The 15,075-nt window shown below is 43.3% G+C and overlaps 1 protein-coding gene across 1 annotated transcript in view; it reads right to left on the bottom strand.

Annotated features, from left to right (window-relative positions):
* The window catches only part of LOC121543581 (calcium/calmodulin-dependent protein kinase type 1D), a 67,771-nt gene that overhangs the window by 18,004 nt on the left and 34,692 nt on the right, over positions 1 to 15,075 (bottom strand). The window lies entirely within an intron of this gene.

The raw sequence follows: 15,075 nt of genomic DNA, 5'->3' as shown, positions 1-15,075 counted from the left end.
GTTCAATTGCTCTATAATATGCTTTATCTCCTCCTTATCCTTTGTCCCAGCTCCCTCTTTCCCTTGGTCTCTCTCCCTCTCCTCCCTCTCTCCCTTTCTCCACAGTTCATGTTTATTCTCACTATGTTCTCTCCTCCATATATCGGCTCCCTTCTTCCCCCTTCCTCTCCTTCTCTCCCTCCCTCACCTCTTGTTTTCCTGCTGCGTTTTTCTTGTTTTTTTTGCGGTAGGAAATCAAATTTCATATCTGGTTTGCTTTCATTCATCAGCTGACTAATGGTGCGAGCTGCTGTGTCAATCAGCAATGAAGGAACGAGGGGAGACAGGGAACATGTCCTCCCTCTTCCTCTCATCCTCTCTACCCTCTTCCTCTCCACTATTATTCTATTCTTCCGTTCCCCGCCTCTCCTCATCCCCCTCTCGTCTCTCCTGCCATTGGGACATGGTGCTGGTTATGAATTAATTCATACTTCCTTTCCTCGCTCTCTTCATCTCCTCCCTCCTTTCTGTCCTATTTCACTCTGCTGATGGCACATCAAGCATGACAACATCATTTCGGAAAGTGTAACATTTGAGTAAAACCTTAGTAATACACTATTAATATAACCTTAGTAATATTCAACATATCTTATTAATGCGCGTGTGTGACGTGTGTGTGTGTGTGTTTAGTGCTATAGTCCAGATAGCCATAGAGCCATTTAGAAGCCCCCATTTGCTGATGACAGCTGACTCCAAGACATCAGCATCTGACACTACACTGAAAAGCTCTAAAAACACTGACGCAGAGATAAAACAGCAATGCAGGCCTGTCGCTATGCTACATACACACACACACACGTTCCCTTTCATGTGTGATTCACAATTACAAACTGGATAGTTCTGGTTCAGCTTGATGGTTGGCCGATTATTCACAAAATCATGGTCTCAGTGTTCGCTCGGTATCGCACCTGTTTCAATTACTATTGCCAGAGACATAACAGCCAGACATTGTTCGGCAAAGCACAAATTATTAATCTTTCTCATACATCTCTCCTCCTCCGTCTCTTTTTCTTTCTTTCTTTCTTTCTTTCTTTCTTTCTTTCTTTCTTTCTTTCTTTCTTTCTTTCTTTCTTTCTTTCTTTCTTTCTCCTAGCCTGTAATCCTCCCTTCCTCCATTTCTCTCTCTCTGTTGGAATCCTTTTCTCCCCTATATTCTTCTCACCTTTATCACCAAAAGATTCTTCCCTTCTCCACACCTCACCTCCTCTTCTCTCACTCTTTCTCTCCTTTTCGCTGAGTTGCTCACACGTTCACACATCTGTCACACTGGTAGCTGATCTTATATGGATGTTCAGGTCTCTTCATGTGAATAAGGTTTATTCTCAGTGGCAACTAGTAACAGACCCATTGAAGCTCATCAAAGCACACACAGCCTTATAGAATACTGTAAACACATTAAAACAAGTGATCTGTGATTAAGCTGGGTGCTGGTCCATGTTGTTGATCCTTTCATTCATGTCACTTTCACTCACTGCATGAATGGAGAGAGAGAGAGAGAGAGAGAGAGAGAGAGAGAGAGAGAGAGAGAGAGAGAGAGAGAGAGAGAGAGAGAGAGAGAGAGAGAGAGAGAGAGAGAGAGAGAGAGAGAGAGAGAGCACAAGCACACACCTGCTACACATGAAACACACAGCAACACACACCCTACAGAGGGGTCTGAACTGAGCTCCAAACTGTACTAAGATCCCCTGCTCCCTAATCCCTCTCCTACCAGCATGACCTGTGCAGACACACAGACACACACAGGCAACCCCTCGTACCCAGGGCGACGTCACCCAGCCTCCACCCATATCCATGGGCTGTGAGAGCCAGCTGGTCCCCACCCACCCACCCACACACAGACTCGCTGGTCTGTGTAAGCAGCACTCCCATTAGGAAGGCTAGGACTGGGTCTCTATGTCTGTACTCTATATATTAGTCACTGCCCAGGGAGAAGGAAAAAGACTGACCACATACCGTGAAACCAAAAGGCCACAAAATACAGGGTAGGAGAGAGAAGAGGAGAGGAAGGGAGGGGAGAGGAAACAGGAGATAGAGACATATACAGTAGAAATGGGAGAGAAGAGAGGGAGGCAAGCGTGGGTGAATCCTGTAATTGAGAGAGAGAGAGAGAGAGAGAGAGAGAGAGAGAGAGAGAGAGAGAGAGAGAGAGAGAGAGAGAGAGAGAGAGAGAGAGAGAGAATCCTGTGTGTGGGTTTGAGACAGACAAGAGCTGTGTGTGTGAATGAGATCCATAAGAGAAAAGCTGAACGGCGGCACTACAGTACAACAAAGACAACCTTTAAAGCATTCACACAGAACAGAGATAGATCCACCACAGAGGGATTGTGTAATGCAGTATCTCCCCAGCTGTGTTCACACACACACAAAGGGGCTTTGAGTGTGTGTGTGGTTATTGGGGGTTGACTAGGTGTTATGCAGTTCAAGTTTGGCCCTGCTGCTATTGCAGTTGCCGGCGACATTGGGCGATTGCATTTCCTCATGTGTATAAACCTGTGTAATTGTCTCAGCGAGGCGCCAGTGGGTCTGTGATTGCATTGAATGGGATCTACATTGGCAGCCTGCAGCCAGTGTAGAGTGTGTGTGTCACTCTCAGACAGATATCCATAGTGGCAGGTCCTCTTGATTAACGGGGGCCCAATTGAATACTGCTGGCGTGAAGTGATCTCTCCTACAGAGCAAAAGATGGCCACACACGCACATGGCTGTATGATGTATGTGTGTGAGTGTAATTTTTCTCCCAAGGGAAGAGTTTACAAATTAGACACACATCCAGGGTTTCTCCTCTAAAGAGAGAGAATGGCAGAGAGAAAGTGTGGCAGAGAGAGAGAGAGAGAAAGACTGTGGCAGAGAGAGAGAGAGAACTATAACAGACTCACAAGGTGACAGTGACACAATAACACTGATACTGTCATGCTGGATGAGTGGCTTCCCCATTAAATACAGTGGCATTAGGGGGGCCGATTGAGTGGCTGCTTTAACCCTCCTGTGACTACACTACCTAGAAGCCTCCATTGTCATTCCATTCCATGCCTGTGCTCAGCTGCAAGCCGTAATGCTTGGCTTCCTCTGAGCAGGTGTCAGTAAGCGTTTGCATTTTCAGATGATTAGTGATTTTGTATCTTACTATAAGTTCACTGTAATGTCCAGAGTTGTCAACTAACATGGACATGTATTGTACATATCAGTATGGATGAGTATGGATCAGTATGGATGACTGTATGGATCAGTATGGATCAGTATGGATGACGGATCACCACCTCAAGCTGAACCCTGGCAAGACGGAGCTGCTCTTCCTCCCGGGGAAGGACTGCCCGTTCCATGATCTCGCCATCACGGTTGACAACTCCGTTGTGTCCTCCTCCCAGAGTGCGAAGAGCCTTGGCGTGACCCTGGACAACACCCTGTCGTTCTCCGCTAACATCAAGGCGGTGACCCGATCCTGCAGGTTCATGCTCTACAACATTCGGAGAGTACGACCCTGCCTTACACAGGAAGCGGCACAGGTCCTAATCCAGGCACTTGTCATCTCCCGTCTGGATTACTGCAACTCGCTGTTGGCTGGGCTCCCTGCCTGTGCCATTAAACCCCTACAACTCATCCAGAATGCCGCAGCCCGTCTGGTGTTCAACCTTCCCAAGTTCTCTCACGTCACCCCCCTGCTCCGCACACTCCACTGGCTTCCAGTTGAAGCTCGCATCCGTTACAAGACCATGGTGCTTGCCTATGGAGCAGTGAGGGAACGGCACCTCCGTACCTTCAGGCTCTGATCAGTCCCTACACCCAAACGAGGGCATTGCGTTCATCCACCTCTGGCCTGCTGGCTCCCTTCCTCTGCGGAAGCATAGTTCCCGCTCAGCCCAGTCAAAACTGTTCGCTGCTCTGGCACCCCAATAGTGGAACAAGCTCCCTCACGACGCCAGGACAGCGGAGTCACTCACCACCTTCCGGAGACATTTGAAACCCCACCTCTTTAAGGAATACCTGGGATAGGATAAAGTAATCCTTCAAAAAATTTTTTATTGTAAAGTGGTTAACCCACTGGCTATAGGGTGAATGCACCAATTTGTAAGTCGCTCTGGATAAGAGCGTCTGCTAAATGACGTAAATGTAAACGTAAATGTCTATTTATAGTCTGTATGGAATATCAATACTTTTGATGATTCATATCCAATATACAATCTAGAAATATATCATATCACTAACATTTTCCAAAACTGAGATATATGGTTCTTCAGTTGAAGGGTTCAGTTGTTAGTGGAGAATTGACTACAAAGACTGGTGGCAATTCCACGGTAACGGAATTACGCTTTTTTTCCACTTTAAAATGTATGCCAAACAATAACCATTGATTTCAAGGTTTAACAAAACATACAGATCTATGTACAAGACTACTTTTAACAATTTCCACTGAACATTTAAAAAAAAACTAATTTAGTGGAAGAACTGTGCAGATGCAAACTTTGGTAACGGAATTACGGTAAAATCTATCTTTCCGGTTTCTATTCAACAAAGTTTTCCAAAAACTTAAATACTTGCTCCGTATTAAGATTCAAAGATGTCTGTAGAAAGAATGGGGTGTCAGCTATGACACGCCACCTTGAATTTGAACAAATCTATTTTGGTTACTGAACTATAGTAAGTGAAGTAGATTTACACCCGGTTACGGAATAACATCTAAAGCCCATTCTTGTGGGAAGCTGCTAGAGACCATCAAGTGATAACAGTCAGTATCTGGATACCGGACAACTACGAAGAAGGACAACATGAGAAGAGTTGTTGGAACCATTTCGGACAATCAGAGCCTTACAAGCGTGCCGCGAAAGGGCCCAACCCCCTTTCCAAAGCTGCCCCGTTCACCAAGAGATCTCCGGCGAGCCCAGGCATTTCACATAAATACATTCATGATTTATTGCTTAAAGCGGGTGGCGGTTCGTGTGCAAAGTATATGGTTACTGTAGGTGGGAGTCGTTTCTGAATGTGGCAATGTTAAGTGCCTCTGTCCCTCTCTCTCCATCTCTTCTTTAACAAGCCTCCATGTTGTTGTCATTCCGATAGGGACCTGTTTTCAACTTATTAAGTCTCCAGTCAATAACCGGTGCAGAGTGTGTGTGTTTATCCTGTGTTCCCATTTAATTAGCTAGTAAATAAATAATTAAACCAATTTGTGTAGTACTGAATCATAAGTAAGGCTCGGGTTTTTGCAAATGCAAGGTGGTTACGACTGTTGAGAATGATGATATGACGCGAGCTTATGATCAATAAGTTGACTATTTATAGATGTGATTGGTAAAGACCTTTTAGAGTTTAATTCGGGAGATGGTAATTCTTTAAAGAACCGCTCTCGTGGTGCCCCAGATCCTAATGAGTTCATTATTACCTGATTAATTTAAAATCGGGTAACAATTAAACATACAGTACCAGTCAAAAGTTTGAACACACCTACTCATTCAAGGGTTTTTCTTAATTTTTACAATTTTTTACATTGTAGAATAATAGTGAAGACATCAAAACTACGAAATAACACATATGGAATCATGTAGTAACCAAAAAAGTGTTAAACAAATCAAAATATATTTTATATTTGAGAATCTTCAAATAGCCACCCTTTGCCTTGATGACAGCTTCGCACACTCTTGGCATTCTCTCATCTAGCTTCACCTGGAATGCTTTTCCAACAGTCTTGAAGGAGTTCCCACATATGCTGAGCACTTGTTGGCTGCTTTTCCTTCACCCCTGCCGTCCGACTCATCCCAAACCATCTCACTTGGGTTGAGGTCGGGGGATTGTGGAGGCCAGGTCATCTGATGCAGCACTCCATCACTCTCCTTCTTGGTAAAATAGCCCTTCCACAGCCTGGAGGTGTGTTGGGTCATTGTCCTGTTGGAAAACAAATGATAGTCCCACTAAGCCCAAACCAGATGGGATGGCGTATCGTTGCAGAATGCTGCGGTAGCCATGCTGGTTAAGTGTGCCTTGAATTCTAAATAAATCACAGACAGTGTCACCAGCAAAGCACCCCCACACCATAACACCTCCTCCTCCATGCTTTACGGTGGGAACTACACATGCGGAGATCATCCGTTCACCCACACCACGTCTCACAAAGACACGGCGGTTGGAACCAAAAATCTCAAATTTGGACTCCAGACCAAAGGACAAATTTCCACCGGTCTAATGTCCATTGCTCGTGTTTCTTGGCCCAAGCAGGTCTCTTCTTCTTATTGGTGTCCTTTAGTAGTGGTTTCTTTGCAGTAATTCGACCATGAAGGCCTGATTCACACAGTCCCCTCTGAACAGTTGACGTTGAGATGTGTCTGTGACTTGAACTCTGTGAAGCATTTATTTGGGCTGCAATTTCTGAGGCTGGTAACTCTGGGTTTTCCATTCCTGTGGTGGTCCTCATGAGAGCCAGCTTCATCATAGCGCTTGATGATTTTTGCAACTGCACTTGAAGAAACTTTCAAAGACTTGGTCTTTTACCAAATAGGGCTATCTTCTGTATACCCTCCCTACCTTGTCACAACACAACTGATTGGCTCAAACGAATTAAGAAGGAAATAAATTCCACAAATTCCATTAACTTTTAAGAAGGCACACCTGTTAATTGAAATGCATTCCAGGTGACTACCTCATGAAGCTGGTTGAGAGAATGTTCAAAGCTGTCATCAAGGCAAAGGGTGGCTATTTGAAGGTTTTTTGGTTACTACATGGATTCCATATGTGTTATTTCATAGTTTTGATGGCTTCACTATTATTCTACAATGTAAAACATAGTAAAAATAAGGAAAAACCCTTGAATGAGCAGGTGTGTCCAAACGTTTGACTGGTAGTGTAGTTAGTTAATTAGAGAAATAACAGTCTTCAGATTAATGTTAAAGTCAAGTCACGACAGTAGCCACTTCTAGGAAAACCAAAGTTCCAAAGGCTGGGCCAATATAGTGTATAAGAGGTCATACAATACATTTTGTAGTGATTCCTATGTTAAGAATGTAAATAATATTTGCTAGTCTGTGGTGTGTAATGAGGAGCAACCAGACGCTGCACTTGACACATTTATGAAATTGCTTATTCCAGTTACTAATAAGCATGCACCCATAAAAAAAAAGACTGTAAAAACTGTTAAATCCCTGTGAATTTATGAGGAATTGAAACATTTTATGGTTGAGAGGGATGATACCAAAATAAATGGCAAATAAATCTGGCTGTACAACCGATTTGCAAACGTACTGCAAATTGAAAAATCATGTGACTAAACTGAATAAAAAGAATAAACTATACTATGAAACAAAGATAAATTATATAAAAGAATGATAGTAAAAAGCTTTGGAGCACCTTAAATTAAATTTTTGACAAAAAGGCAAACTCAGCTCCATCATTCAGATGGCTCATTCATCACAAAACCCACTGATATTGCCAATTACTTTAATGATTTTTTCATTGGCAAGATTAGCAAACTTAGGCATGACATGCCAGCAACAAACGCTGACACTACACATCCAAGTATAACGGATACAATTATGAAAGACAAACATTGTAATTTTGAATTCCATGAAGTGAGTGTGGAAGAGGTGAAAAAATGGTTGGCTATCAACAATGACAAGCCACCGGGGTCTGACAACTTAAATGGAAAATTACTGAGGATAACAGCGGACGATATTGCCACTCCTATTTGCCATATCTTGAATCTAAGCCTACTAGAAAGTGTGTGCCCTCAGGCCTGGAGGGAAGCAAAAGTCATTCCGCTACCCAAGAATAGTAAAGCCCCCTTTACTTGCTCAAATAGCCGACCAATCAGCCTGTTACCAACCCTTAGTAAACTTTTGGAAAAGATTGTGTTTGACCAGATACAATGCTATTTACTGTAAACAAATTGACAACAAACTTTCAGCACGTTTATAGGGAAGGACATTCAACAAGCACGGCACTTTCACAAATGACTGATGATTGGCTGAGAGAATAAATTATGATACAAATATTGTGGGTGCTGTTTGTTAGACTTCAGTGCGGCTTTTGACATTATCGATCATAGTCTGCTGCTGGAAAAACGTATGTGTTATGGCTTTACACACCCTGCTATATTGTGGATAAAGACGTACCTGTCTAACAGAACACAGAGGGTGTTCTTTAATGGAAGCCTCTCAAATCAAATCAAATTTTATTGGTCACATGCGCCGAATACAACAGGTGCAGACATTACAGTGAAATGCTTACTTACAGCCCTTAACCAACAGTGCATTTATTTTAAACAAAAAAAAGTAAAAATAAAACAACAACAAAAAAAGTGTTGAGAAAAAAAAGAGCAGAAGAAAATAAAGTGACAGTAGGGAGGCTATATATACAGGGGGATACCGTTGCAGAGTCAATGTGCGGGGGCACCGGCTAGTTGAGGTAGTTGAGGTAATATGTACATGTGGGTAGAGTTAAAGTGACTATGCATAAATAATTAACAGAGTAGCAGCAGCGTAAAAAGGATGGGTGCAAATAGTTTGCAGTGCAAATAGTCCGGGTAGCCATGATTAGCTGTTCAGGAGTCTTATGGCTTGGGGGTAGAAGCTGTTGAGAAGTCTTTTGGACCTAGACTTGGCACTCCGGTACCGCTTGCCGTGCGGTAGCAGAGAGAACAGTCTATGACTAGGGTGGCTGGAGTCTTTGACAATTTTGAGGGCCTTCCTCTGACACCGCCTGGTATAGAGGTCCTGGATGGCAGGAAGCTTTGCCCCAGTGATGTACTGGGCCGTACGCACTACCCTCTGTAGTGCCTTGCGGTCGGAGGCCAAGCAGTTGCCATACCAGGCGGTGATGCAACCAGTCAGGATGCTCTCGAAGGTGCAGCTGTAGAATTTTTTGAGGATCTGAGGACCCTTGCCAAATCTTTTCAGTCTCCTGAGGGGGAATAGGCTTTGTCGTGCCCTCTTCACGACTGTCTTGGTGTATTTGGACCATGATAGTTCGTTGGTGATGTGGACACCAAGGAACTTGAGCTCTCAACCTGTTCCACTACAGCCCCGTCGATGAGAATGGGGGCGTGCTCAGTCCTCTTTTTTTTCCTGTAGTCCACAATCATCTCCTTTGTCTTGGTCACGTTGAGGGAGAGGTTGTTGTCCTGGCACCACACGGCCAGATCTCTGACCTCCTCCCTATAGGCTGTCTCATCGTTGTCGGTGATCAGGCCTACCACTGTTGTGTCGTCGGCAAACTTAATGATGGTGTTGGAGTCGTGCCTGGCCATGCAGTCATGGGTGAACAGAGAGTACAGGAGGGGACTGAGCACGCACCCCTGAGGGGCCCCCGTGTTGAGGATCAGTGTGGCAGATGTGTTGTTACCTACCCTTACCACCTGGGGGCGGCCCGTCAGGAAGTCCAGGATCCAGTTGCAGAGGGAGGTGTTTAGTCCCAGGATCCTTAGCTTAGTGATGAGCTTAGAGGGCACTATGGTGTTGAATGCTGAGCTGTAGTCAATGAATAGCATTCTCACGTAGGTGTTCCTCTTGTCCAGGTGGGAAAGGGCAGTGTGGAGTGCAATAGAGATTGTATCATCTGTGGATCTGTTGGGGCGGTATGCAAATTGGAGTGGGTCTAGGGTTTCTGGGATAATGCTGTTGATGTGAGCCATGACCAGCCTTTCAAAGCACTTCATGGCTACAGACGTCAGTGCTACGGGTCGGTAGTCATTTAGGCAGGTTATCTTAGAGTCCTTGGGCACGGGGACTATGGTGGTCTGCTTGAAACATGTTGGTATTACAGACTCAGTCAGGGACATGTTGAAAATGTCAGTGAAGACACTTGCCAGTTGGTCAGCACATGCTCGGAGTACATAATCCAGGTAGAATCAGGAATTCCCCAGGGAAGCTGTCTAGGCCCCTTACTTTTTTCAATCTTTGAGTAAAGCCAGTGTGTCTATAAACACTATTCACGCCAGCTACTACAGCGAGTAAAATCACTGCAACACTTAACAAAGGCCTGCAGTTGGTTTCAGAATGGGTGGCAAGGAATAAGTCCTAAATATTACAAAAACTAAAAGCATTGTATTTGGGACAAATCATTCACTAAACCGCAACTAAATCTTGTTATGAATAAGGTGGGAATTGAGAACGTTAAGGTGACTAAACAGCTTGGAGTAACCCTGGATTGTAAACTGTCACGGTCAAAACATGTTGATACAACAGTAACTAACATGGGGAGAAGTCTGTCCATAATAAAGCGCTGCTCTTCTTAACAACACTATCAACAAGGCAGGTCCTACAGGCCCTAGTTTTGTTGCACCTGTACTACTGTTCAGTCGTGAGGTCAGGTGATACAGAGGGACCTTGGAAAATTACAATTGGCTCAGAACAGGGTAGCACGGCTGGCCCTTAAATGTGCACGGAGAGCTAACATTAATAATATGCATGTAAATCTCTCATGGCTCAAAGTGGAGGAGAGATTGACTTCATCACTACTTGTTTTTCCTAAGGAGTGGTGACATGCTGAATGCATCGAGGACTCTGTTTAAACTACTAGCACACAGCTCGGACACCCATGCATACCCCACAAGACATACCACCAAAGGTCTCTTCACAATCCCCAAGTCAAGAACAGACTATGGGAAGTGCACAGCACTGCATAGAGCCATGACTACATGGAACTCTATTCCACATCAAGTAACTGATGCAAGCAGTAGAATCAGATTTAAAAAACATAAAAATACACCTTATGGAAGAGCGGGGACTGTGAAGAGATACACACACACAGGAACAGACACACACATGCACACACATGCTAGCACCCGCAATCTACACACAAGTACACTGTAATATTGTTGTATGGTGGTATTATACATATGTAGTGGTGTAATAATGTTATATGATGTACTGTTTTATATTTTGTTTTATGTGTTATGTGTTTGGACCCCAGAAAGAGCAGCTGCTGTCTTGGCAGGAACTAATGGGGATCCCTAATAAATACAAAAATACATAATGGGTCCCTGATCTGTACTATACAGAAATGCATAATTATGGATTTGAATGTCATTCTCCTCATGTTTCACAAGTTTGGACATCATAGCACAGAACAGTAGAGTTGAGTACAGTAGAGTGCAGTAAAGTACACCACAGCACAGCAGAGTTGACATGCTGAATGCTCCAAAATGAAATACAAGTGTTGATATTAGTTGGTAGGGCTCTTTACGTAAACATTATTGTGTATTTCTGATACCTTTTAAGACTTTTTCTGGTAGATGTTTACTAAGAACCATTTTCCATCTGTTTGACCAGAAATCAAAGCCAGTACTTTGCCTAATCTTTAAGATGGAAAATGGTTGAACAATGTATCTATGCCTTCATTTCCCCAAAATATAGACTCTTAGCTTTCATTTGACATGCTCCTATAAACTTCGAATGTTGGTGCTCATGGGTCCTTTTCGATGGAAATGCCCCTGACAAAACAACCCTCTACAATTAAACCCTGATTGCAGGGGAGGTATGCTTAGGGCTGTTGCGGTGACCGTATTACAGCCACACCGGCGGTCTCGAGTCATGAAGGCAGTCAAATTCCACGTGACCGTTTAGTCACGGTAATTAGGCTTCTCCAAGCTCTGATGCTGCTGATGGTCATTAGCAGCCTACCAAACTTGCTAACTGCCTGGTACTCAGCACTCTATTGTCCCTCTAATCACTCTGACATCAATGCAAATGTTTTCGAAAATCTAATCAAACACTTAATGAGATCCCATGAGCTCATGTTCCGCAACATTTCAATAGGCTATGCAATTGTGCGAGTAAACAGAGTGATGGCCTCTACTAAAAAGAGGAGGATCAGCTTTCTATAGGCTAGGCCTACTATATTTATTTCTCAACTTTCCTAATATTAAGCACATTGCTTATATTTACAACAGGAGTATAGCCTACCTGGCTGGCATGAAAATAAACCATGGGGAAAAGCGTCCTCCATTCGCTATTTAAGTGCATAGATGACTTTTTTTTACCCGCTGCCCCTGTTTCGATACAGGTGCATAATAATGGGCCATTCTAAATCAAAACAAATATCACACATATATCATTTAGTACAGTGAGGGAAAAAAGTATTTGATCCCCTGCTGATTTTGTACGTTTGCCCACTGACAAAGAAATGATCAGTCTATAATTTTAATGGTAGGTTTATTTGAACAGTGAGAGACAGAATAACAACAAATAAATCCAGAAAAACGCATGTCAAAAATGCTATAAATTGATTTGCATTTTAATGAGGGAAATATGTATTTGACCCCCTCTCAATCAGAAAGATTTCTGGCTCCCAGGTGTCTTTTATACAGGTAACGAGCTGAGATTAGGAGCACACTCTTAAAGGGAGTGCTCCTAATCTCAGTTTGTTACCTGTATAAAAGACATCTGTCCACAGAAGCAATCAATCAATCAGATTCCAAACTCTCCACCATGGCCAAGACCAAAGAGCTCTCCAATGATGTCAGGGACAAGATTGTAGACCTACACAAGGCTGGAATGGGCTACAAGACCATCGCCAAGCAGCTTGGTGAGAAGGTGACAACAGTTGGTGCGATTATTCGAAAATGGAAGAAACACAAAAGACCTGTCAATCTCCCTCGGCCTGGGGCTCCATGCAAGATCTCACCCCGTGGAGTTGCAATGATCATGAGAAACAGTGAGGAATCAGCCCAGAACTACACAGGAGGATATTGTCAATGATCTCAAGGCAGCTGGGACCATAGTCACCAAGAAAACAATTGGTAACACACTATGCCGTGAAGGACTGAAATCCTGCAGCGCCCGCAAGGACCCCCTGCTCAAGAAAGCACATATACAGGCCTGTCTGAAGTTTGCCAATAAACAGCTGAATGATTCAGAGGAGAACTGGGTGAAAGTGTTGTGGTCAGATGAGACCAAAATGGAGCTCTTTGGCATCAACTCAACTCCCCGTGTTTGGAGGAGGAGGAATGCTGCCTATGACCCCAAGAACACCATCCCCACCGTCAAACATGGAGGTGGAAACATTATGCTTTAGGGGTGTTTTTCTGCTAAGGGGACAGGACAACTTCACTGCATCAAAGGGACAATGGACGGGGCCATGTACCGTCAAATCTTGGGTGAGAACCTCCTTCCCTCAGCCAGGGCATTGAAAATGACCCAAAACACACGGCCAAGGCAACAAAGGAGTGGCTCAAGAAGCACAACATTAAGGTCCTGGAGTGGCCTAGCCAGTCTCCAGACCTTAATCCCATAGAAAATCTGTGGAGGGAGCTGAAAGTTCGAATTGCCAAACGTCAGGCTCGAAACCTTAATGACTTGGAGAAGATCTGCCAAGAGGAGTTGGACAAAATCCCTCCTGAAATGTGTGCAAACCTGGTGGCCAACTACAAGAAACGTCTGACCTCTGTGATTGCCAACAAGGGTTTTGCCACCAAGTACTAAGTCATGTTTTGCAGAGGGGTCAAATACTTATTTCCCTCATTAAAATGCAAATCAATTTATAACATTTTTGACATGTGTTTTTCTGGATTTTTTTGTTGTTATTTTGTCTCTCACTGTTTAAATAAACCTAGCATTAAAATTAGACTGATCATGTCTTTGTCAGTCGGCAAACGTACAAAATCAGCAGGGGATCAAATACTTTTTTCCCTCACTGTATATGTAAAGACAAGATTAAATCAAGAATAGTCTGATGGTGACAATATTAGCCTATCACTTGTGAATTATATATTATCACTTGTGAATGATGCCCAGCATAAGAAACAATGTATTTTTTTGCGCGACTTTTTCAAATCATAGTCGCACACCTCATGTGGCCTCGCACATAGGCCTATATGTTTTAATAAGGTTTGTATCACAACTAAAGTGGCCAAATAACTTTTAAAATTAAGCACATTAATCCACTTTACAAGGGGTGTAGAGCCTAACTGGCATACATAAGCAGCGCGTGAGTTTCAAGTTTGGGGAAGACATTTTTCACCATAAAAATGCACCTTTATAATAAAAGCATTACATGCATAATTGCATTTGCGGTCACTTTTCGATAATGGTGTTTTCCGCTTATGGAACATTCGCGCTCATAGCCTACTACCATGTGAGCATTGCTGCCCTTATAATGTAAAGAAATAGCCTAATAGTTTATCAGCATTTGAAGCCAAACGTTCTGATCTGCTGCGTCAGCCACATTGCATAAAAAATGTTTTTTTGGTGCTAGTAGTTGTATTCATTTGGGATCTATCACATCCCACAACTGTCCCAGACTACGTTTGGAATATTTATTTCTCACACAGAATAGGTCAACTTTTGTACTATGGGGGATAGTAGATAGACATAGGCTAGTAAAGTCTTCGTTAGGCCTACTCATCTTGTTGGCTGACGGAATTGGATAAGGACGCACGCAGTTGCGCCCCGGATGTGTCTGTCTTCACCTGTAGCCTGTGAGAAAGACCCGATCACGTGATGGAGCGCGCAGCACTCAGGGAGAAGGGCACAATGGCCACTGGCCGCAAAAGGCATGGATTTTATTAAGGTGCATTACGGCCACACAAAGGGGATGCCGCCGTGAAATTCTAGAAATTATCAAGTACTTGTCAAATTGTGAATGAGAGACTGATGTAGCGACAGCCTGCGCAAAAAACAAAGCAGTGCTCATGCCTTTCAAGCAACTTTATTTCAAATAATCATTAGAGTCGAATCATGCAGCCTTACAATGTATTAAAAATCAAAACATATAGCCCAACGTTTGTAGAACTAAAGTTACATTCATAACTCTAAATTAAGCATATAGGAATACCTATTTCTTTGTTAACCACTCAACACAGAATAGGCGCATGTGCGCACTCCCTCAAATCGTTTGGAGAAAATATCCTTTCTATTTTTTTCAGCTTTGTTCAATTGTATTCTTCATAGTATAAAATAATGCCACATAATTCTGCTAAATGAACTAGTGCAGCCCACAGCCATTTGGCATAGCCAGATCAGAACCTAACATAAGGACAATTCAGAGCATGCTATTCTGTTCTTCTGAAATAGACTACATTTTCTTCATATCATGTTTCTTTAGACCTGTCTAAAA

This window comes from Coregonus clupeaformis, chromosome 20 (genome assembly GCF_020615455.1).
Source record: "Coregonus clupeaformis isolate EN_2021a chromosome 20, ASM2061545v1, whole genome shotgun sequence".
NCBI lineage: Eukaryota > Metazoa > Chordata > Actinopteri > Salmoniformes > Salmonidae > Coregonus > Coregonus clupeaformis.
The sequence above is the reverse complement of the archived record's forward strand: the minus strand, read 5'-3'. Positions and strand labels throughout refer to the sequence as shown.